Raw genomic sequence first — 22512 nt, 5'->3', positions numbered from 1 at the left:
GCTGGCTTAAGAGACCCTGTTTCCAAATAAAATATAAAATAGGTCTGGGAGTATAGCCCAGAAGTAGAAAGTCCCTGGGTTCCACTCCTAATACCACAAAAAACAAAATAAAATAATAAGAAAAAAAAATAGGGCTGGGGGTGTTGCTCGAAAGTAGAATGCCCCTCGGTTTCACACAGCAACACACACACACACACACACACACACACACACACACACAATGTATATCACACACACACACACACAGAGTATATACAGTGACTATTAGGTTTGTATATATATATATACATTGTGTGTGTGTGTGTGTGTGATATACATTGTGTGTGTGTGTGTGTGTGTGTGTGTGTGTGTGTGTGTGTGTGTCTAGGATGGATCCTGGAGCCTTGTGCATGCTAGGCTAGTGCTTTGCCACTGAACGACATCCCCAGTCCAATGCTCATATATATTTTTAATAGCATACAGATAACTGGTCATCTGAAAAGCTGAACATTGTTCCCTATAGATCTATGAGATTCAGGTATAAGTAACATCAAATTGCACAACCCCCAAAAAGGATTCCTTAAGAGCTGGATCTGCTCTTCTGTTAGCGACTGTCCCTCAGAGGCCTGCGTCTGCCTGGTGACCAGGTGACGGGGACTCCACTCCATGGGCACCTGTGACCAGCGCCGCCCGCAGCCTGTCCAAACCTCCAGCCTCAGGCACCGCCTGGAGGGCCTTCTTCTCAGCGCACAGCACACGGCCGCTGGCAGGCCGGGCTGGTACCTGGACGCCCGCGCCTGACACCCGTTGGTGATGCATAACTGAAAGCAGGCCGAGGGAAGATGATCCCTTCTGGACACGACAGCGAATGGGTGTTAATTTGTGCAGGACATGAAGCTACATTTTTAGCTGAGAGATTTTTATAAAGCTCTTTTCTTTCTGGTCCTGGGAAAATATTCCCATGTCACCTACCCATTCCCCACATGTGGATTCATGAAGATACTGGTATCTTCCTTCAACTCGCACAACTATTATGATTCAAGATCTGAACACAATTCTCTCGATAGCAAGCTCGGTGCTTAGAGATTTACCTATGAAAGCTTAACCCTATAGCATAGCCAATTAAGGTAAATTAATTGAGCCCCTTACAGTGTATGAGGGTTTAATTACTCCCCTTTAAGAATTTTCTCAACAAAAAATAAATGCGGTAGCCGGGCGTGGTGGCACACGCTGTAATCCCAGCATTCGGGAGGCTGAGACCAGAGGATCATGGTTCGCAGACAGCCTCAGCTACTTAATGAGGCCCTCTGCAACTTAGTGAGACACTGTTTCAAAATAAACATGAAAAAAAAATTGGGCAGGGGGTGTAGCTTGGTGGTAGAATGCCCCTGGGTTAAATCCCCAGCATCACACACACAAAAATTATATCAACTCTCAACCTCTATATATGAGCTCGTTCAAGAAATATTCTCTACCTAAACAAAACAGGCCTGCATGGTCCTCAGGACGCACATGTCCCAGGGGTGTTATTACTCCCACTCAACAGATACGGACGTCGACGTGCAGAAAGGTAAAACAAGTGATCCCGGCAGTAAAAGGGAAGGGCGGAACTTAGCCTGGATCATCTCAGCCCCGGCTCCGAGCACAGCAGAGGTAGGTGTGCTCCGAGGGCAGAAATTAACCCACGTGAGACGCTCACCCACGTGCGCAAGGGGCTCCCCGCGGGGACTCAAGCTGCTCTCTGGCCAGACACCCTCTCCTCCTGCTCACCCAGTGACCAGAAGCGGCCAAGTCACGTGAGGAGGCGGGTGGCGGGGCCCAGGCGACTCCCAGCGCGGCCTTTCCTCCTGCTCCAGCCCCAGTGCTCTCCAAGGCAAGGCAGAAACCATGCCTTCCAGCGCTGGGGTTGGTCCAAGCACCTCGGAGCACAGCCTGTCACGCAGGAAGGGCTCTGACAGGAGAGACACAAGCGCAGACTTGGTTTCTGTTGCTGATAATTAACATCCTGTGGTCATTTGCTAACGCACCACCCATGACACGGTCTCAGCCAGAAGGACCTTGGGAAAACGCGCAGGGGAGCGCAGTGTAGGAGTGCGAGGATCGGTGCAACCAGAGCCTCAGTTTCTCCTTTTTTATTTTTTTGTAGCTGAGCCCAGAGACATTCTACCTCTAGGATAAACCCCCAGACCCTTTTTTTTGGAAATGAGGTCTTACTAAGTTGTAGAGAGAAGGCCTCACTAGGCTGCTGAGGCTGCCCAAGAACTTGCAATCCTCCTGTCTCAGCCTCCTAAGTGCGGGGACTACAGGCTGTGACACCACGCCCAGCTTGATTTCATTTTTAGGTCTGTAGGAGTGAGCTGAGACACCAGGTCGGCCCCTCTTCTACCATGTTTGACGTCTATGTAACGAGGGCATCCACAGAGGCCCTTTTCGAATTCTTCTTCCTCTAAGCAGAAGGCCAAGAGTCGGCAAAATGGTGCGGAAGCCCAGGGCCTGCGCAGCCCCTGTGGCCGCTCCCGAAATGGCTGGCCTAGGAGCCTCGGCCACGCAGGAAAGCTCTAACCCTTTGGATGGGACTCCAGGACCTGGGCCTGGACTTGGAGGCCCCACGCCCCTGATAACAAAGAGAAAGGACTCGGAACAGGGCGGGGGGGGCCCAGAGCTGAAAACCCTCCACGCAGCCGGCCTCCCTCCCAGCCACCCAAACCTCAGGACGAAGCCTCGCTGACCCAAAGCAGCCTCCTCGCAATGAAGCCAGCAACTTCCCCGCAGCGCGGAAAGTGCTTGGAGAATCTCTCTCCCAAGCCCGGACCCTCGAGGCCCCTGCTCAGCGCCGCCATGGACCGCGCTCCGGCTCTCTCTCCCCATCCTGGGCAGCGCTGCGATCGGCCTGTGCTGGCCTGCCAACACTGCTGTGGACCTTGCGGCTGCTGTGGGTTCTTTTACTCTGCTCCAGAGTCTTTGGATCTCCCCTTCCACGACGCAAATCCAGGCCCCCGGAACTCAGGACCTGACTGTTCTGTCCGCAGCACCCCACTCCCCACCCTGCCTCGCCTGACTTGGAGCTCCGCTGAGTCTCCATAAAACTCTTCCTGAGGCCCCAGGAGAGGCACACTCCACTCCAGAGCTTTCGCTTTCAAAACAGGAAAAGAAAGACTCGCGTCACTTACTTTCATCCAGGAACGCACGGGTCTAAAAAGAAGAAGAGAGAGCCGTAGTCCACAGGTTCTCCCAAGCCCAGAAGAAGAGCGTGCCCTGGAAGGGTTCTTTTCCCGGTGCCAGTGCCGCGAACGGCCGGTGGCAGGCCAGCATCCGCGGCTGATGCAAGATGCCGCGGAGAGAAACCTCACATTCTGAGGATTCCTGGGAGCGGGCCAGGGATCCCAGCATCCAATATATTGCACATTTGGTTTCAATTAGGAAGGGGGTTGGGGAGGGAAGCGGCCAAGTCACCAATCAGAGCGGTTTTCTGTTTAGAGGCTATTTCTTTTGACCCAGGGGACCACGGGCAAAGCTATAATTTACAGCAAAACCCATTCATAGAAGAAAAAAAAAATATGTATAACCATAGGGCAGACTTAGGAGACTTAACTCCCTTTCCCCCGCCCCTACCCGTCCTCCCTCTCCTTCTAAGACTTGGTCACCATCCCGGGATCCCTGCGCACCTCATTTTTCTTACTTGAGCTGAAACTATAAGCATAACTTAGAGCTTGGTGTCTCTTCCAAGGGAAGTTTCCAGAACAGTTGGGGCGCAGACACGCAGCTGATCCTTGGTGTCCTGGCCACAGGAGCTCAGGGCTGAGCCCTTCTCAGAGGGATGTGACTCAATCCCTTTCCCCACTGCCTCAAAGAAAAAGAAAGAAAGAAAGAAAGAAAGAAAGAAAAGAAAGAAACAGAACCATTCCAGAGCCCATGGTTCCTTCACCCCCCTCCACCACCGCTGGGTCCCAGCTGGCTGCTGTCGCCAAGGGGACTGCCGCCATCCTGATTCTCGCTGCTTTCCCAAGCACTTTCTAAACGAGTCTGTAAACTTTCCCCTTCCACCCTCCTTTCTGTGGCCAGGGCCAGAGATCATGTGAAAGTGGGACGGGGAGGGGCCTCTGCTCCGCTCTGTATTTATGTCTTTATGTATTTATTTTGCAGTACTGGGGATGGAATCCAGGGGCATTCGACCTCCAAGCTACACCCTCAGCCCTATTTTTTATTCTCTATTTGGAAACAGGGTCTCACTGAGTTGCAAAGGGCCTCACTAAGTAGTAGCTGAGGCTGTGCGTGACCCACGATCCTCCCGTCTCAGCCTCCTAAGTGCGGGGATGACAAGCGTGCGCCCCCACGCCTGGCGCAGGGCTCTCTTACAGGGGGCTTTCATGAGGGGTGGACTAGAGGACGTGTGTGAGGATGGTCTCAGGCCTGTCGTTCCCGAAGTGGTTGATGGTGGTCTGGTGGGCTTTAGGGTGAACTTTTTCAGCTTGGTAGACCGGAGGTGCTTCCTGGTGGTCTGGTCAACCTTAGGGTTCTCAGGATGACTGGGGTCCTTACTAGCTGATTGACAGATAATCTGGGGAGTGTCCCAAATTATAGGTTCCTCAAACTACTGTACCCACTGGGTTATCAATGCACAGGGTAATTGCAATTTTTTTTTGTGTTTTTTTTTTTTGTTGTTGTTGTTCTTTTTAGTTAAATCTAGGATCTATGGATTTTCCAGGAATTTGGGAGAGTCAGGTTCGGGAAAGAGAACTGGTTTGTGGAGTAGAGGCTGAGGCACTTCAGCTCCAGGTTCTTCTATTAAAGCTCTATTTTACTTTTCTTTCCTGTTCGTCTCCTTCCTACCTACTTGTTTCTCCTATCCTACATCAAAACTAAGATCCAAACTGCCCGTGCTGAGTCCCTGAGGCCGAGCCCAGCACCAGGTGGAGTCTGGGGCAGCTGCAGCCTCTGGCCTCATAGATCAGAGAGGATCAGGGATGAGCAGCCGTTCAGAGGCAAGTCGAGGTGGCAATGAGGCCTAAGAGGGGGCAGCCAGATGTAGGCAACTTCATAAAAAGAAAGGACAGAGCCGGGCGCGGTGGGCATGCTTGTCATCCCAGCATTAGGGAGGCGGAGACGGGAGGATCACGGCTCCCAGACAGTCTCAGCTACTTAGTGAGGCCTTCTGCAACTCAGTGAGACCCTGTTTCAGAATAAAGAATTAAAAAAAAAATAGGGCTGGGGGTGTAGCTCTGGGTAGAATGCCCCTGGGTTCCATCCCCAGTACCATAAGTAAATAAATAAATAAATAAATAAGACTAAAAAATAGAATAGAATGGGTTCCACCCCCAGTACTGCAATATATATATAATAAAAAATAAAAGATGAAAAAATAGAGCTGGGAGTATAGCTCTGAGGTAGAATGCCCCTGGGTTCCATCCCCAGTACTTGGGGTGAGGCTGGGGAATCACAGGTTTAACTTAGGCCCTCTGCAACTTAGTGAGACTGTTTCAAAATAAAATCATAAAATCGGTTGGGGAGCTGGGCGTGGTAGCGCACGCTTGTCATCCCAGCACTTGGAATGAGACGGGAGGATCACGGTCGGGGCCAGTCTCAGCTACTTAGTGAGGCCCTTTACAACTCAGTGAGACCCAGTTTCAGAATAAAGAAGAAAAAATGGGGGCTGGGGTGGAGCTTAGAGGTAGAATGCCCCTGGGTTCCATCCCCAGTACTGAAAAAATAGAAAAGAACAATGTCTGCCGCTCTTGGTCTCCTTCTCCCACCACTGCCTCATGGGAGTCTCCCTGCTCGCTTTACGTCTGGTTCTCCTGGTCATTCCAACCTTGCCTTTAACCAAGACACAAGGCCCCGCCGAGCTCAGAAGGCCGCCATCTGGGGAGAGGAGGCCTCCACTAATCAGGGAACAAGTCCAAGGAAGGGGAAGGTGTCTGGAGGAAGACCCCATCTGGGCCTGCCGCTGGCTTCTGGGTTACAGTGCCTCGACTTGCAAAGTCATACATAAGGCATGGGGAACATTAAACATTCCTACAGCGGTTCCTTGCTTTCTTGTTTAGAGCTCTGTGGGTGACCAAACAAAAGGGTAAGATATGCATACATTTTGGACTGATTATGTCTAAATGCAGATACAATGGGAAATGTTTTAAAATGGATCACCCAAGCTGGGCATGGTGGCGCACACTTGTAATCCCCGCGCTTGGGAGGCAGAGACAGGAGGATCACGCAGGTTCGAAGCCAGCCGCGCGCGCTGGCTTAGGAGAACCTGTTTCCAAATAAAAATGTAAAAATAGGTCTGGGAGTGTAGCCCGGAGGTAGAAGGGCTTCCAGGAACCCCAGTACCACTAATAATAATAATAATAATAATAATAATAATAATAATAACTAAAATGGATAACCCGCTTGCGTATGTATGTATGTATGTATGTATGTATGTATGTATGTATGTAGTGCTTGGGATTGAACCCAGGGCACCGTATCACTACGCTCCACTCCAGCCCCTTTTATATTTTATTTCAAGACGGGGTCTCAGGTAGCCCGGGCTGGCCCGCATCTTCCTGTACTTGTCTTACCCTTGTTCAACAATTTTTAGTTGTGTAGCTGACAACACAGGCCCTTAGGGTACATAGTTTCCCTGGCACGGTTTTGAGTACAAATCACTAGTATCGTATTAAGAATTTTGCATCTATGCTCCTTGGGGATATTGGTCTGTAGTTTCTCTCCTTGAGGTAACTTTATTTGGGTTTGTGATCAAGACCGTGCTGGCTTTGAGGAATGAATCTGGAAGTGTTCCATCTCCTGTTTTGTGGAAGAATTTGAGAAGTGCTGGGCTTAGTCCTTTAAAGGTCTTGCAGAATTCAGCCAGGAATCTGTCTAACCCTGAGGTTTTCTTTGTCGGCGGGCTCTTTATTGCTGTTTCAACCTCTTTGCTTGTTATTGACCTAGCTTTGCTATATTCTGCTTCAGTTTAGGGAGGTTGTATGTGTCTAGAAATTTGCTGATTTTTTTCCTAGTTTGTTGGAGTATGAGTTTTCAAAATAGCTTCTAGAGATCCTCAGAATTCCTACACTATCTTGGTGATATCTCCTTTTTAAGCTTTTATTTTAGTGATGTAGGTTGATCTTCTCACTTTGGTGAACTTAGCTAAGGGCTTATCAATATTTTTTTTGTCTTCTGAAGGACCAGATTTTTGTTTATTGATCTTTTGTATTTTTTTATTCCCTATTCTTTTGGCTGCTGCTGATTTAAAAAAAAATTGGGAGAGGTACTAGGGATGGAACCCAGGGGCATTCTGCCTCCGAGCTACACCCCCAGCCCTATTTTTTAGTCTTTATTTTGAAACAGGGTCTCGCTGGGTTGCAGAGGGCCTAAGTAGCTGAGGCTGTCCCTGAACTGCGATCCTCCTATCTCCGCCTCCCAAATGCTGGGATTACAGTTGTGAACCACCACGCCTGGCCTGCTCTACTTTTTATTATTTCCTGCTTTCTACTAGCTTTGGGATTGGTTTCTTCCCATTTTTCAAGAGTTTTGAAACACATCACTATATTGTTTTTAGTCTTTCTGTGATAACACACATGTGCACGCACGCACGCACGCACACACATATAATTTTTCTCAGCCATAAAGGACAACTCAGTTATGTTATTAGCAATAAAATGAATTAACTAGAGATCAGCCAGTCTTAGAAAATCAGTGGCCATATGTTTTTTTTCTCATACGCTGAAGCTAGAGAGAAGATAAGAAGCAGAGGAGACTTGGTAATTGAAGGAGAAACATAGACTGGTGAAGGTGTCGCCACCAACCTCGCCTGCAGGTACAGGAGGAGCAGAGGGGAGCCCACCAGGGCTCGGGGCCTCTCCATCCTGTCCAATTACAGCACACCAATAAAAGTATTCTAAAAACTGGGATACGATGAGTCTACATGAGGGCCCTAAACTCCATTCTCGTCTCTTTGTGTATGCGTTGTGTGCGTGTTTATTGTAGGTTACATCTGCCCACTCCCGAATTGGCTTATAAGCAAGAGAGGGTCTCTAAGTCTCAAAGGGCAAGCTCAGATGCCCTTTCGTTCATGGGACTTAAATAAGTCCTTGACAAGTAAGTTAATCCACTGGTCTTCTTGTTTTTGAGACGGAAAGGAAGACGTATGCCTTTGCCTAGGCCACTGGCCAACCTGCATTTGTCTCTGTCGGCGTTTAAATACAGTGTCCATTGCTTTGGGGGCTTTGCTTTGGCAAGAAAACTGGTCCAAAATGTTAAATATGCTCATCTTGAACCCTGGCTTCCAAGGTCATTTAAAAATAGCCACTAAGATGGGTAAATTAAGTATGTATAAATGGAATAAACATTTATAAGTGTATTCCTTAGAGAGACCATGAGTCATTTATAAATTAAAACAGAGAAACATCACCTGCTAAGTATAAAATTTCAAGTACCATTGGCCTCTTAAATTCTAAAAGAAACATATTTGTATGTACACATATATTTATATATTATATAACTATATGTCCATTTACATATATTCATATATTAAATGTACTTTTATAAGTTGTTGGTGTATTATAAACAGTTTAAGATTGCTTTGCTTCTGGGTCTTCATAAAAAAGCATAGTTACTAAGTGTTAAAATTATAATTAACAGATGCAATTCTGTATGCAAAGAGTACTAAAAATTTAAACCATGTTTTTAAAATATGGCAAAATGAGTAAAGTGTTTTATATCATTAAAATAAGTAATTTGTCTAAATTCAGATCTTCTTAAAGGATTATTAAATATTATAAAATGTAGGAAATACAGAAAAAGGGCAGAAATAATCAGGAAGTAGGAGAAAAATATAAAAAGGCTCTGAAGTAGCCGGGCATGGTGGTACATGCCTGGAATCCCAGCACTTGGGAGGCTGAGGATCACAGGTTTGAGGCCAGCCTCAGCAACTTAGTGAGACCTGGTTTCAAAATAAAAAATAAAAGCAGGGCATGGTGGTGCATGCTTATATGCTTGTAATCCTAGCATCTGGGAGGCTGAGACAGGATGATCTTGATTTGAGGCCAGCCTCAGCTATTTAGCAAAGCCCTTTGCAACCCAGTGAGACCCTGTTTCAAAATAAAGAATAAAAAATAGGGCAGGAGGTGTAGCTCAGAGGTAGAATGTCTCTAGGTTCAATCCCCAGTAACAAACACACACGCACATGGGCTATGAGTTTAAAGACACGTTTTTAAGAATATTTCTAGATGAAAAAGGATTCTGTGTGGTAAAGTAAGATTTTTGTCCTAAAGTTCAAGAAGGGCAAAGGAAAAATAGAATGAAACCAAGGAAGTAAACAAGCGGTCATGTCTAGGGGAGTTGCAGGAGGCTTATGGAAGATAAATCTTAGGAAATTTGTAGGTGCAATTAAGTTGGCTATAATTAAAAGGTTATGTAAGGATTTCTGAGGTCAAAAGTTAATGTACTGAGTCTAATTATCTGTTGGAAAAAAAAAAGAAGGTTTTCTTAAAACATTGACTTGCTCTTATTACCACTTACAAAGAACAAAAATTTTGTATTTGAGCCAGGCATGGTGGCTCACACTTGTAATCCCAGGACTTGGGAAGCTGAGACAGGAGGATCAAAGTTTTGAGGACAGTCCCAGCAGCAGCGAGACTCATCAACCTAGTGAGACCCTGTTTCAAAATAAAAATAAAATAGGGATGAGAATGTTGCTTGGAAGTAGAATGCCCCTGGGTTCAATTCCCAGTAATACACACACACACACACACACACACACACACACACACACACACACACACACACACTTTTATCAAGATAATTTCTTGTGTCTATTAGATTTTCATTACTAGGGAAACTAAGTCTTAAAAGATTTAGGATTTTCCAGGCGTGTTGGCGCACGCTTGTAATCCCCACGCTTGGGAGGCTGAAACAGGAGGATCGCACGGGTTCAAAGCCAGACTCAGCTACTTAATGAGGCTCTCAGCAACTTAGTGAGACCCTGTTTCCAAATAAAGTAAAAAATAGGTCTGGGTGTATGGCCCAGAGGTAGAAAAGGCCCTGGGTTCCAGCCCCAGTGCCACCAAAATAAATAAATAAATAATCATAACTCAAGTTAAATAAACAATGATTATTTAAGGTTATTATGTTATATGTTATAGTATGTGTGTGTGTGTGTGTGTGTGTGTGTGTGTATCCATCAGCATTCTTGTAGCTATAATCTATCTGACCATATAACTTAGAAGAAACAAGATTTACTTTTTTACAATTTTGGGCTCAGTCCATGTGACACCAGGGACCTGGGTCTCAGGGCTTGGCAGTGGAAGCCACAGTGGAGAGAGAGAGCACGGGAGCTGCGATCAGGCGAGATAGAGAGAGAGAGAGAGAGAGAGAGAGAGAGAGAGAGAGAGAGAGAGAGAAGCTCTTTATACAATCCCCAGGCCTCATTCCCAGGGACCCACCTCCACCCCCTCCCCACCTTTATCCACTGCTGCTATTCCAATCCTGACTCAATGACATCAGCTCCAAACATGAGTAAATGCTGTGTAGGGACATTTTATATCTAACTGTCACAATGTATCTGTGAGCAGGTGGGTGTATACACTGGAAGTCTAAATGTGCTGTGTATCTGAGCTCGAGCTACGTGTTATATGAGAATTTGGGAAATTAAAGGTTTGTGGGTTTATTTATTTATTTATTTATTTGGTGGTACTGGGGTTCCTGGAAGCCCTTCTACCTCTGGGCTACACTCCCAGACCTATTTTATATATATATTTTTATTTGGAAACAGGGTCTCTTAAGCCAGCACGGCTGGCTTCGAACCTGCATGATCCTCCTGTCTCTGCCTCCCAAGCGCGGGGATTACAAGTGTGTGCCACCACGGCCGGCTTTGTGAAAGACTTTGAATGTGACTGAGTTGGCAAATTATTTATGAGCTTTTGTAGCGGCTAAACAGATATCATTACAAATTCGCATTGTAATTTTATTTTCGTATATTATATACATTGGTATTATTATTAAAAAATTGTACCCAGGTGTGGTGGCACATGCTTGTAATCCCAGCATTCAGGAGGCTGAGACAGGAGGATCACGGTTCACACCAGCCTCAGCTACTTAGTGAGGCCCTCTGCAACTTAGTGAGACCCTGTTTCAAAATAAAGAATAAAAAATAGGGATGGGGGTGTAGCTCAGAGGCAGAATGCCCCTGGGTTCCATCCCCAGTACTGCAAAAAAAAAAAAAAAAAAAAAAAGAAGAAGAAGAAGAAAGAAAGAAAGACTGAAAAAAAAAAGAAAGACTAAAATTAGGGCTGGAGGTATAGCTTAGAGGTAGAATGCCTGGGTCCAATCCCCAAAATTGTAAATTGTAAAAATAAAAAATTGTTTCTTGGTTCAGATTATAATAGAACCTATGCTTATGGTTTTCTTAATATTGTTTGGCATTTTAATAAAAACTTATGACTTGTGTGTGTTGTTTTCTGCAGACATATAGTTTCTACAGAATAATACATGAGCTGCTTCGGGGTCACAGGCATCACCCACAAGCAGACGAGCACCACCCTGGTTCCCAGTCACAGGGAGGAGAGACCAGAGCGTCCCAGAAGGTAAAATCTCCACCCCCACTTCCAGATGGGGGACTGGCCTTCTGGGGTTTCACCGCTGAGACTTGCAAACCAAAGCCAAGGAACTTCTAAAAGGGCTAAGCAAGCAGCCAGTATTTGACTCTTGCCCTCCAGAGTCAGCCAGGACCAGAGAGCGACCCCGCTGTGGGCCTGAAACGCTGGCAAGCCACCTCTGACCTCTCAGTCAGGGGGACCCCGAGAACCCTGGAGGGCAGGAGGCCAAGCCAGGTGCTCTGCAAAGAAGGGTCATGAGAGACGGAGAGGTCACCACTGCTCCCAAGGCGAGACACATGTGGCCAGCAAGACCCCTACGCCCTGGCAGAAAACACAGCTGTTAGAGGAAAAGGAATAAAGAATTAGCCGTGAGTGGTGGCGCACGCTTGTCACCCCAGCATTCAGGAGGCTGAGACCGGAGGATTGCGGTTCACAGACAGCCTCGGCTACTTGAGTGAGGCCCTCCGCAACTCAGTGAGACCCTGTTTCAAAGTGTAGACTAAAAAATAGGGCTGGGGGTGTAGCTCAGAGGGAGATTGTCCCTGGGTTCCATCCCTAGTACCTCACACACACACGCAAAAGTTGGTCTCATGTGTGGCCAAGCTTTGTCAAAGGTCATGAGCAGATCAAAGAAAAATACCACGGGCATCACGCCAAGGAACAGCTCACAGCACCACCCCACCGCTCAGCTGCGGTGTAGCCTCAACTCCAGGAGGGGGGTGCTACAAAACTAAGGGCAAGGGCAAGCTGGAATGAGGTTGACTAAATGTACGAAGGACTTTGATCCAGGAAGCAGGAACCGGAGCTGGAGGGAAAGAAAGCAGCGAGTGTCCTTCAAAGCTGAGAGCCGCCCCGCGCACACCCAGGAGACCCCCCCGGGGCCCTCTGGGACCAGCTGACAGAGCGCTGAGCAGGCTGAGCTCCTCACGTTGCGGGAACCGATGTGGAGAAGCACTGTTTTATTGCTCTTCTGTGCGCAGATTTCAACCCCTGATGCGGCTCGGGAAACATGAGTCATTGCGATCCAAATTGTTTATGTTCCATAGAAGGTAATACATCCTCGCTATAATGGCCTTTTTTACACTGAAAATGAATAGCCGAGAAGCAAAACAGAATTCCAGTCCTCAGATTCTACTAAAAATAGAAATATCTGGAAGGGTCAAGATGCAGCGTTTATTAGAAGCAAGGAAACATACAACCCGAGGCTCAAATAAATACAAGTGTGGAGAATTAAAATAACTGTAGTAGAGCCGGGCGTGAGGGGCACGCTTGGAAGCCCAGCATTCGGGAGGCTGAGACCGGAGGATCATGGTTCGCAGACAGCCTCAGCTACTTAGTGAGGCCCTTTGCGACTCAGTGAGACCCAGTTTCAAAATAAAGAATAAAAACTAGGGCTGGGGGTTGAGCTCAGAGGTAGAAGGCCCCTGGGTTCCATCCCCAGTACTGAAAACAAATAAATAACTGTAGTACTCTGTCTAAATACCTGTCTAAATGGCCAGGAGCTGGCTACCTTTAGGTAGTAAGATGAAGGATGAGGTAAAAGGAATGAACTCAGTTTAAGAGACATATGCTCTTGGTCAGGTGTGCTGCTGCATGCCTGTGATCCCGTACTTAAGAGGCTGAGATAGCGCCTCAATGAGACCCTGTTTCAAAATAAAACGTAGAAAGGGCTGGGGGAGTAGCTCAGCAGCGTGCCTCTGGCTGCGTCCCCAGGAAGTCAGCAGTCATCACTGCAACCCTGGTGGCTCTGGCAGCCACGAGGCGCAGCATGGTGGGCACCACTGATCCCCACTTTCCTGCCCGAATCTCAGAGTACTGCTCTCCGCTTGGGTTTGGTGCTATGCTCTACGCCTGCGTTAGTTAAGACCCAGTTAGGAAAACAGACGCCACGCTAGGTATTCCAACAGAAAGGATTTCGTGTGAGGAATGGGTCCAGGCTGCGGGGCTGACAGAGAAGAGAGAATGGCAGAGGGCCTCCGCCATCCCAAGGCTGCCCCAAAGCGGAGGAGGAGCTGGGCGGGGGTGGGGGGGTGGGGGGGCAGGAGCCAGAGGTGGCTGCTGCGTGACATCTTGGGATGCTGCTGAGGAGGCAGGTGGAGGCTGATTCTGGGAAGGGGGAGGAACGAGCTGCCGTGCCTCGGCTGGGACAGAGACCTGGGGACAGAGACCTGAAGCCAAGACGGGAGCCTCTCCTCTCCTCTCCTCCACTTCCCCCTGCCTCCCCGGGCACAGCGCAGAGGGAGCCTGTCTGCGAGGGGAACTCTGAATGCGGCTTGTACAGCCCTGCTCTGACATCGCGCAGCAGAGCCTGGCAGGATGGATCCAGAGCTCGAATGGCCACACGCCCCCTGTCCCACCGCCAGCCCGCACTGGGGTTTGTGCCTGTACCTGTCTGCCCTCCCCGGATGCCACACTTTCTGCCACCGAAGCCTTCTTTAGTTGACGTTGGCAGCCCCGGGGAGCAGGCAGAAGCTCCTCTCCTCAGGCTAGTCGGGCAGCGCCGTCTGACTCCTCAGCCCAGACGCAGAGCCAGGATGCTTGTTACTCTGCCAGGACACTCACAGGGGGGATCTGGAGCCACCTAGACAGCGCCCACCACCTCCTGTCTAGTTTATCCCTCTCCCACACCGTCCCTCCTCCCGGCTTCCTTCATTCCAGAGCGTGTCAACCCATCACATAGCTCACTTCTTTTTTTTTTTTTTTTTCCAGTCTGAAGATTAAACCAAGGGGCATTCTACCACTGAGCCCTCTTTCTCTTTCTTTCTTTCTTTCTTTCTTTCTTTCTTTCTTTCTTTCTTTCTTTCTTCCTTCCTTCCTTCCTTCCTTTCCTTCCTTCCTTCCTTCCTTTCTCTTTCTTTCTTTTTTTTTTTTTCAGTACTGGGGATTAAACCCAGGTGCATTCTACCTCTGAGCTACATCCCAGCCCTATTTCTTATTCTTTATCTCGAAACAGGGTCTCACTGAGTTGCAGAGGCCTCACTAAGTAGCTGAGGCTGGCCATGAACCGCGATCCTCCCGTCTCAGCCTCCCAAATGCTGGGATTACAAGTGTGCGCCACCACGCCTGGCTTTTATTTTTCATTTTGAAACAGGATCTAAGTTGCCCAGGCCGGCCTGGAACTTCCGACCCTCCTGCCTCAGCCTCTGAGTGGCTGAGAGTGCAGGTGTGCGCCACGGTACCTAGCGTGTAGTTTACTTCTTCGCGCTTACTGGAATGTAAGCAGATTTGTTTACTACTGTATTTCCACGTGTCTCTAAATTCTCTTGGCTTATGGTAGGGACTCTTAAACGGGAAAGATGGAAGGAAGGGAGGGGGCAATATAAGCTCCATCTGAAGTTGAATGTCTGTGCCCTCATCAAGAATAAGGGGACCAGAGAGAACCCTCCCTGCCCGGCCTGGAAGTCAGCTCTGAGAGTTGGGGGGATGAGGTGAACCCTAGGCTCCCAGAGCCCTTAGACACGGCAGGGAGCGCAGGAGGTCCAGGGCTCCCGGCTTCTAGCTCTTCCTGTTCTACTCAGTAAACGAAGGGGCTGGAGCTGGTGCAGCGTGTGGTGTATAACGTCATCATGGAGGAGACAGCGCTGGATGGATGCACGCACGATGCCTGAATATGAAGCAGGCCCCTCCCGCACGGCCGTCGGCCCGCTGGCACCTAACTTACATCAGTGTCGGTGTCCTCTCTGGAGTCCGCTGCCTCACAGGGAAACTGCTCACAGGGACTCTTCCAAAGGACCGCAATTCTCAAGGGCTGCTTCTCAGATTTTCCCAAAGAAAGAAGGGAAGCAGAGAGGGGCGTGGTGGGCACGCTTGTCATCCCAGCACTCGGGAGGCTGAGATGGGAGGATGGTGGTTCACGGGAGGATCGTGGTTCAGACAGCCTCGGCTACTTAGTGAGGCCCTCTGCAACTCAGTGAGACCCTGCTTCAAATTAAAGAATAAAAAATAGGGCTGTGGGTGTAGCTTTGAGGTAGAATACCCTGGGTTCCATCCCCAGTACTGCAAGAAAAGAAAGAAAGAAAGAGAGAGGAAGAAAGAAAGAAAGGAAGGAAGGAAGAAAGAGAGAAAGGAAGAAAGAAAGAGAAAGAAAGAAAGAAAGAAAGAAAGAAAGAAAGAAAGAAAGGAAAGCAGGCATTCTGGAGAAATTAAGGGGAAGACTCTCGTGTGGACAGCACTGCACTGGGACCTCACGCTCAGACTCCAACCTCTGGCATTTTATTTCCACCCTGGAATCAGTTTAAGAGACCCAGTCACTGCAAACAACCCACAGAGTATTCAGTTGTGAAACCAATCTTGTAGAATCGCAATCATCTCCAAAATACACATTTAGGATAATAAAGAAGTCTGTACTTCAAAGAAAACACAGTTAAACTAGAAAAAAAAAAACTTCTGAGGAACGATTAAAAAAAAAAACCAAAATACTGGTTACGTGTTTTAATTGCCTACTTTCGAGTTTCATCAAATGATACTATTTTGGTGAATGTTCTTCTGTACTAAATAGTTCATGTTGTGTAGGGGGCGCCAGATGAGAAGGGGTCAGTCAGAGACGGACATACATAATCCTCAGATACATTAAACAAAGTGTGATTACCCAACAGGTCCCGTTATGCTTCTGATAAAACAACTTGCCAGAAAAAGTTAGAACTCACGCCCACGCAGACTGCCAGTGGTTTGCTATTGTTCCGTTCTTCACAGGGACCAATTATTTGAGAGGCCACGGATGGAGCACACAGAGGAGGTCTGCTTTTGGAATAATATAAAAGAACTTTATTTTTTATGCTGACACAGAGTCTTGCTGGGTTGCTGAGGGTCTCACTAAGTTTCTGAGGCTGGTCTTGAACCTGTGTTCTTCCTGTCTCAGCCTCCCAAATACAGGAATTTCTGGCATGTGTCATCACCATGCTTGGTTTACATTATTTCGATCTGAACCATCAAATATGATGTCTCAGTTTGTCCATCAATAAAAATAAAATCCTGTAATGACAATACCTCTGTACATTTAAGAGGACTGTCAAGAGAAAAAATATTCACCTCTTCTAAGTGTTTTCTTTCAGATCAGGCATCTGCACGCATGACCACCCATATGCCTCAGTTCTCTTCAACAATCAAGTCACTGGATAATCAAAATATATATTATTTTTTAGTTAAGATTCATGTTTGCAAACCTTGAAACATGATAAAATAGGCCGGGTGTGGTGGGCACGCTTGTAACCCCCGCACTTGGGAGGCGGAGACAGGAAGATTGCGCAGGTTTGGAGCTAGCCTCGCTGGCTTAAGAGACCCTGTTTCCAAATAAAAAATACAAAAATGGATCTGGGAGTGTAGCCCGGAGGTAGAAGGGCTTCCAGAAACCCCAGTACCACCAAAACAACAACAACAACAACAACAACAACAACAACAACACAACATGATAAAATAACTTGCCTAGCCAAGTGTGGCCACACAAGCCTGTAATCCCAGTATTGGGAAGGCTTAGACAGGAGAAGCACAGGTTCGAAGACAACCTCAGCAAGTAGTGAGACTCTCATCAACCTAGGGAGAACCTGTTTCAAAATAAAAGCAAAACAGAGCTGCAGGGAGACCCTGTTTCGGGACTTCCGGGAAGATGGCGACGGAGCAAAACGGGGCTTACAAGCCCTGCTAACAACCAATCTCTATTACCACAAAATCAGCGCCTTTCATAGCCAGAAAACACCATCAGCAGAGAAACAAAAAATGTAATTTTAAAGGACAGAGAAAAAGAGGGCTGGAAAAACAAGATACCAGAAACCAGACTGCAGTGCTGCAGCCGGAGCCGTGGCGTGAAGCAGCAGGCGCCATTTTGCCTTGCAGCACCAGGCTCCAGAGAGGAAGGGAACTCATAACGGAGTTCAGAAACGAGAGAGGAGATACGCCGGCCTCACGCCCGAGAACGCGGCAGCAGCGCCTTACTGCTGGCGGCAGTGGCAAGTTCACTGGACGGCACCAGACCAACACACTCAACAGCCTACCAAGCTCCAGAGAGGAGCGGCGGACAGTGAGCAGAGGTGAGCCGCTGCAGAACAGCCGGGTGGGATTCGGCAGATCTCTCGGCGCAGGGAGCATCTAAAGCTCCCAGGGGCTGGGCTCGGCGCACCCTGCAGGGACCCAGAGTGGAGTTCAAAAACAGAAAAAAAATACGCCAGCCTCACGGCCGAGGGCATGGCAGTGGCGCCATATTGCTACCGGCGGCAGCAGCAGCGAATTCACCGAGTCCACGACAGCTCCATCTGCGCACTCAACAGTGAGTCAAATTGCGGTCCCCAGAGGAGAAATCCCAGTACTGTACTCCCTGGGACTTGACCCAGTGGGGGAGGGGCGGTGGCAGAGATATCACACCATAGGAGAACGTGCAACCTGGCACCCCCCACAGTCTAAAGCAGCCTCTATCGACTCTCTGGGTCGGAGACTCTGTGATAAAACCCAGTAAAGGAGTAGTGGGGTCTGAGATACTACTGACTCGAGATCCAGAACACCTTAAGTGAAGTCATAGTGACCCAAGGGAAGAACCCAGAGAAGGCACAAACATCCGAAATCATGGGAAAGAGGAATAATACTGGAGCAATGAATGCCCACAACCCCACAACATCAGAACCTGACAAAACAGAAAATCAGAGATTTCTAGAAGATCAAATCAGGAAAATAACTGTAGAAATAATAGAGGTGCTTCGAAAAGAACTCAGAGAGAGCCAAAAAGAGATAAAGGATGCAATTAATGAAGTAAAGACCTCAATTCAAAGCACAAACAACCGATTAGAACACATGGAGAACAGAATCTCGCTCTTAGAAGATGAGCAATCCAAAAATGAACACATAGTTTCTAATCTAGAAAAAAATATCCGACAGCAGGAATCTGATATTGAAGAAATATGGGCCCATTTTAAGAGAGCTAACCTAAGAATAATTGGAATAGAGGAGAGAAAAGAAGGTGAAACCAAAGGGATTAACAACCTTTTCAAGGAAATAATAGCAGAAAATTTTCCAAACATAGAGCAAGAGGTCGATACACAGGTCCAGGAAACTTATAGAACTCCCTTTAGAGAGGATCAGAGAAGAGGATCCCCATGCCACATAATTGTCAAAATGACCACTGTGGAAGCCAAGCAGAGAATCTTAAAGGCAACAAAAACAAAGGGCCAAGTGACATTCAGAGGCAAACCAATTAGAATCACTCCAGACTTCCCAAACCAAGTCATGAGAGCCAGAAGGGCTTGGAGTAACATATTCCAAACTCTGAAAGAAAACAACTTCCAGCCAAAAATGTCCTACCCAGCAAAACTTTCTATCAAATTAGATGGGGAAATAAGAAGCTTCCACGACAAACAGAAACTGAAGGAATTTATGTCTTCAAAACCAGCGCTAGAGAAAATACTCAAAGAGATTAACTACAAAGAAGAAATAGGTAGCACACACCAGAACCAGAGAAACAAGATTTTCCATCCAACAGACAACTAAGATTGGTTATCTGTGGAGATTCATTATTTATGTTAGTCTTTTACCTATCTCTAAATTGTATTGTTTGCTTTTATTGTTGCTAATTTTTAGGATTTCTAGTTGGAATATTAATATACCTTCAGATATAGCATTTGGAAATATTTTATCCCATTCTATCAGTAACTTTTAACTCTGTTTACATTGTTTTTGGATATACAATATTTTTTTATTTTTTAGGGAGTTTATTTACCCTTTTGTTGCCTGCGCCATTGAAATCATATCCAAGAAATCACTGCCAATTTCAATGTTGTGAGGTTTTATGACCCAGATTTTCTCCTAAAAGTTTATAGTCTTAAGATTTATATTTAGGTCTTTTATCTATTTTGAGTTAATATTTGTATATGGGATTAGGTAAGGGTCCAATTTTATTATTTTCCATGTAATTATTATTTTTCAACAATATTTAGTTGAAAGATTATTATTTCCTCCACCAAATGTTCGTGGAAACCTTGTCAAAAATAACTTGACAATATATGGAAGAATTTATCTCTAGGCTTTTATTTAACTCCAATGGTTTATATATCTGCCTCTGGAACAGTACTACACTGTTTCAATTATTGTAGCTTTATATGGTTTGAAATCAGAAAATATACATCTTCTAGCTTTGTTTTTTGAGATTGTTTTGTGTATCTAGCGTCCATATTCCATATCAGGATAAATTTTTTCTGAAAAATAAATAAATAAATAAATGTATGATAGCTTCACCTAAAAAAAAAAAGAAGAAAAGAAAAAAATATTCTCTGGTAAGAAAGAAAGCAAAAGGAAATATTGAACTGTTATCTTTTAGTCATCAAAAGCTTGGTATCAGACAAATGAAACTGTTTTGTGAGATTATCATCGTTAATATTGGATAAATTGCTATAAAACTAGATGTCAACCACTAAGCCAAGCATGGAAAGGAGGGATGGGGAGGGAACGGGGTGGGGATCGGGTAGGGGCTAACTGGGCGATGTGTGTATGTATGTCTACAAAAATATTTTCTTTATACCATTATGATGTATGAATACATTGCACCAATTAAAAAAAAAAAAAAACAGAGCTGCAGGTGTAGATCAGAGGTAGAATGCCCCTGGGTTAATCCCCAGTACCGCATACACACAAAATAATAATAACTTACCTATAGTAGATGCTGGTATCTTACAGAAAAACTAATATGCAATTCAACTTTTAAGAAATCAGTTGAGGGGTAAAGGCATGGCTCAGTGGTAGAGCACTGGCCCAATTCAGGCCCATGGAAGGGAGGAGGTCACTTAGCTATGTAAGTCAGCCGTCGCCGGCTTTTGTGCCTCTTTCCCCTTGAGGCTACAATCAGAAGCTTGCTGGGTGGCACCGCACCTGCAAAATGGCAGAGGAGGGCGCCTCTGAAAGTCTGCTCCGTAACAAGAATTCAGGGGAAACTATGGAAGTCAACTTTTTCAGAACTCTCAACATTAGCCAGAGACAACAATCAGAGGAGCATTTGTTTTTTCAAAAACTACTAAAATTATTTTAGAAGAGTGAGCCTTGTGAAGAGTGCGTGTGCCCTGTCCTCCTCCTCTGCTGAGCTAGAGCCGGGCGTGGTGGCGCACGCTTGTCATCCCAGCACTTGGGAGGCGGAGACAGGAGGATCAGGTTCAAAGCCAGCCTCAACTACTTAGTGAGGCCCTGTTTCCAAATAAAATATAAAGTAGGTCTGGCAGTGTAGCCCAGAAGTAGAAGGTAAAATCCCTACAATCAAATAAAAACAGAGACACAATTTACCACAGTCTACAGGACACTCTGAAGGCAGAGCTAAGAAGAAACTTTATAGCATCGAGGTTTCACATGAAACTTTATAGCATAGAGGTTTCAAATCTTCTAGCTTTGTTCTTTTTCAAGATCGTTTTGGGTACCTAGAGTCCATATTCCATATTAGGATAGATTTTTTTCTGAAAAATAAATATATAAATATATGATAGTTTCACCTAAAAAATAGAAAAAAAATATTCTCTGGTAAGAAAGAAAGCAAAAAGAAATATTGAAATGTTATCTTTAAGTCATCAAAAGCTTGGTATCAGACAAATGAAACTGTTATGTGAGATTATCAGTTTTAATTTTAGATAAATTGCCATAATACTAGATGTCAACTACTAAGCCAAGCATGGGAGGGAGGGATAGGGAGAGAATGGGGTGGGGATTGGGTGGGGGCTGACTGGGAAAAGTGTGCATGTATGTCTACAAAAGTATGTATCCTACTATGATGTATGAATACAGTGCACCAATAAAAATAAACTAAAAAAATAATATTGAAGAAAATGGAAACTGAAATGAAATTTGACTAAAAACTGGAAGTACATTTTATAATGAACAATGTCAAGCAGAAACATAACAGTATAAAAACCAATGTACCTAAGAACTCCAAAATCCACATTGCAAAAACTGACAAGGGCTCAAGGGAGACGCAGGCCGCTGAACAGTAGCTACTTCAAGATTCCGCTGTGAACAACGGAGAGAACCACCAGGGGAGGAGGAGACCACCAGGAAAACGGAGGGTTGGGCAGCACGGTTATGACGAGACATAGCACATCCCCTGGAGAGCTCATACAGTGGAGTCTGGAGTTGACACAGCTGAGTCTTAAGGGTTGCCATTCCAGCAGTGATGAACCTACTGTAATGGATTGCCTGGGTGGTACCCAGCAGGCCGCGAGGATGTGGATGCAGGTAGTCCCTGGGATGCAGCCTTGGGGATTATATATAGTTCCTTGTCCCTTGTTTTAGCTTTTACGTGTGGCCTCCATGAAGCACAGCCTGTGCTCTCCCTCCCTCTGCCTCGGTCCCCAGCCTCCCATGAACCGAACCCAAAACTATAAGAAAATAAAATCTTCCTTCTAAGTTCTGTGGTCAGTCTTTTATATTATAGCTGCAAGAATGCTGACTGGAACAAACACCATACACTGGCAACATCTAACAGACACCCGCAGAACACCCAGCAGAAAAATGCAGATTCTCCTCGGATGCACATAAGACACTTTCCAATGCTGACCATTATTTCATGGCCTAAGACCAGCTCTAATAAAGGTAGAAGAATTAAAAGTATTCAAAGTATGTTTTTGACTACAGTAAAATTAAATTTAAAAAACAATAAGAATTTAGAGATATTTGTGTAGTAGTAGCATGGTATTAAATAATCCATGAGTCAGAAAATGTCTCACAAGGAAAGTTAAAAAATACTGAGAAATGAGCTGGGCGTGGTGTGTGCCACCACACCCAGCCAGGACAGCCTGTGAGCAGGCCGGGCAGGTGCAGGCAGCGCCCCCTAGCGCTGCGTTCAGCACACCACCACCATCGCAGCCCCGGCCTCCCCCCAGCCCTTCCTGTAGCACTACCCACCTGGAAGGTGCGGGAGCTGACCCGCACCCTCCAGGGCTGAAGATTAGTTCTTGTGGGTCACTGGGGTCTCAATCCAACGAGAATTCAAATTTCACAAATCTCT

The sequence above is a fragment of the Muscardinus avellanarius genome (assembly GCF_963383645.1).
Source record: "Muscardinus avellanarius genome assembly, chromosome: 3".
Lineage (NCBI taxonomy): Eukaryota > Metazoa > Chordata > Mammalia > Rodentia > Gliridae > Muscardinus > Muscardinus avellanarius.
This window is presented reverse-complemented; position numbering follows the sequence as displayed.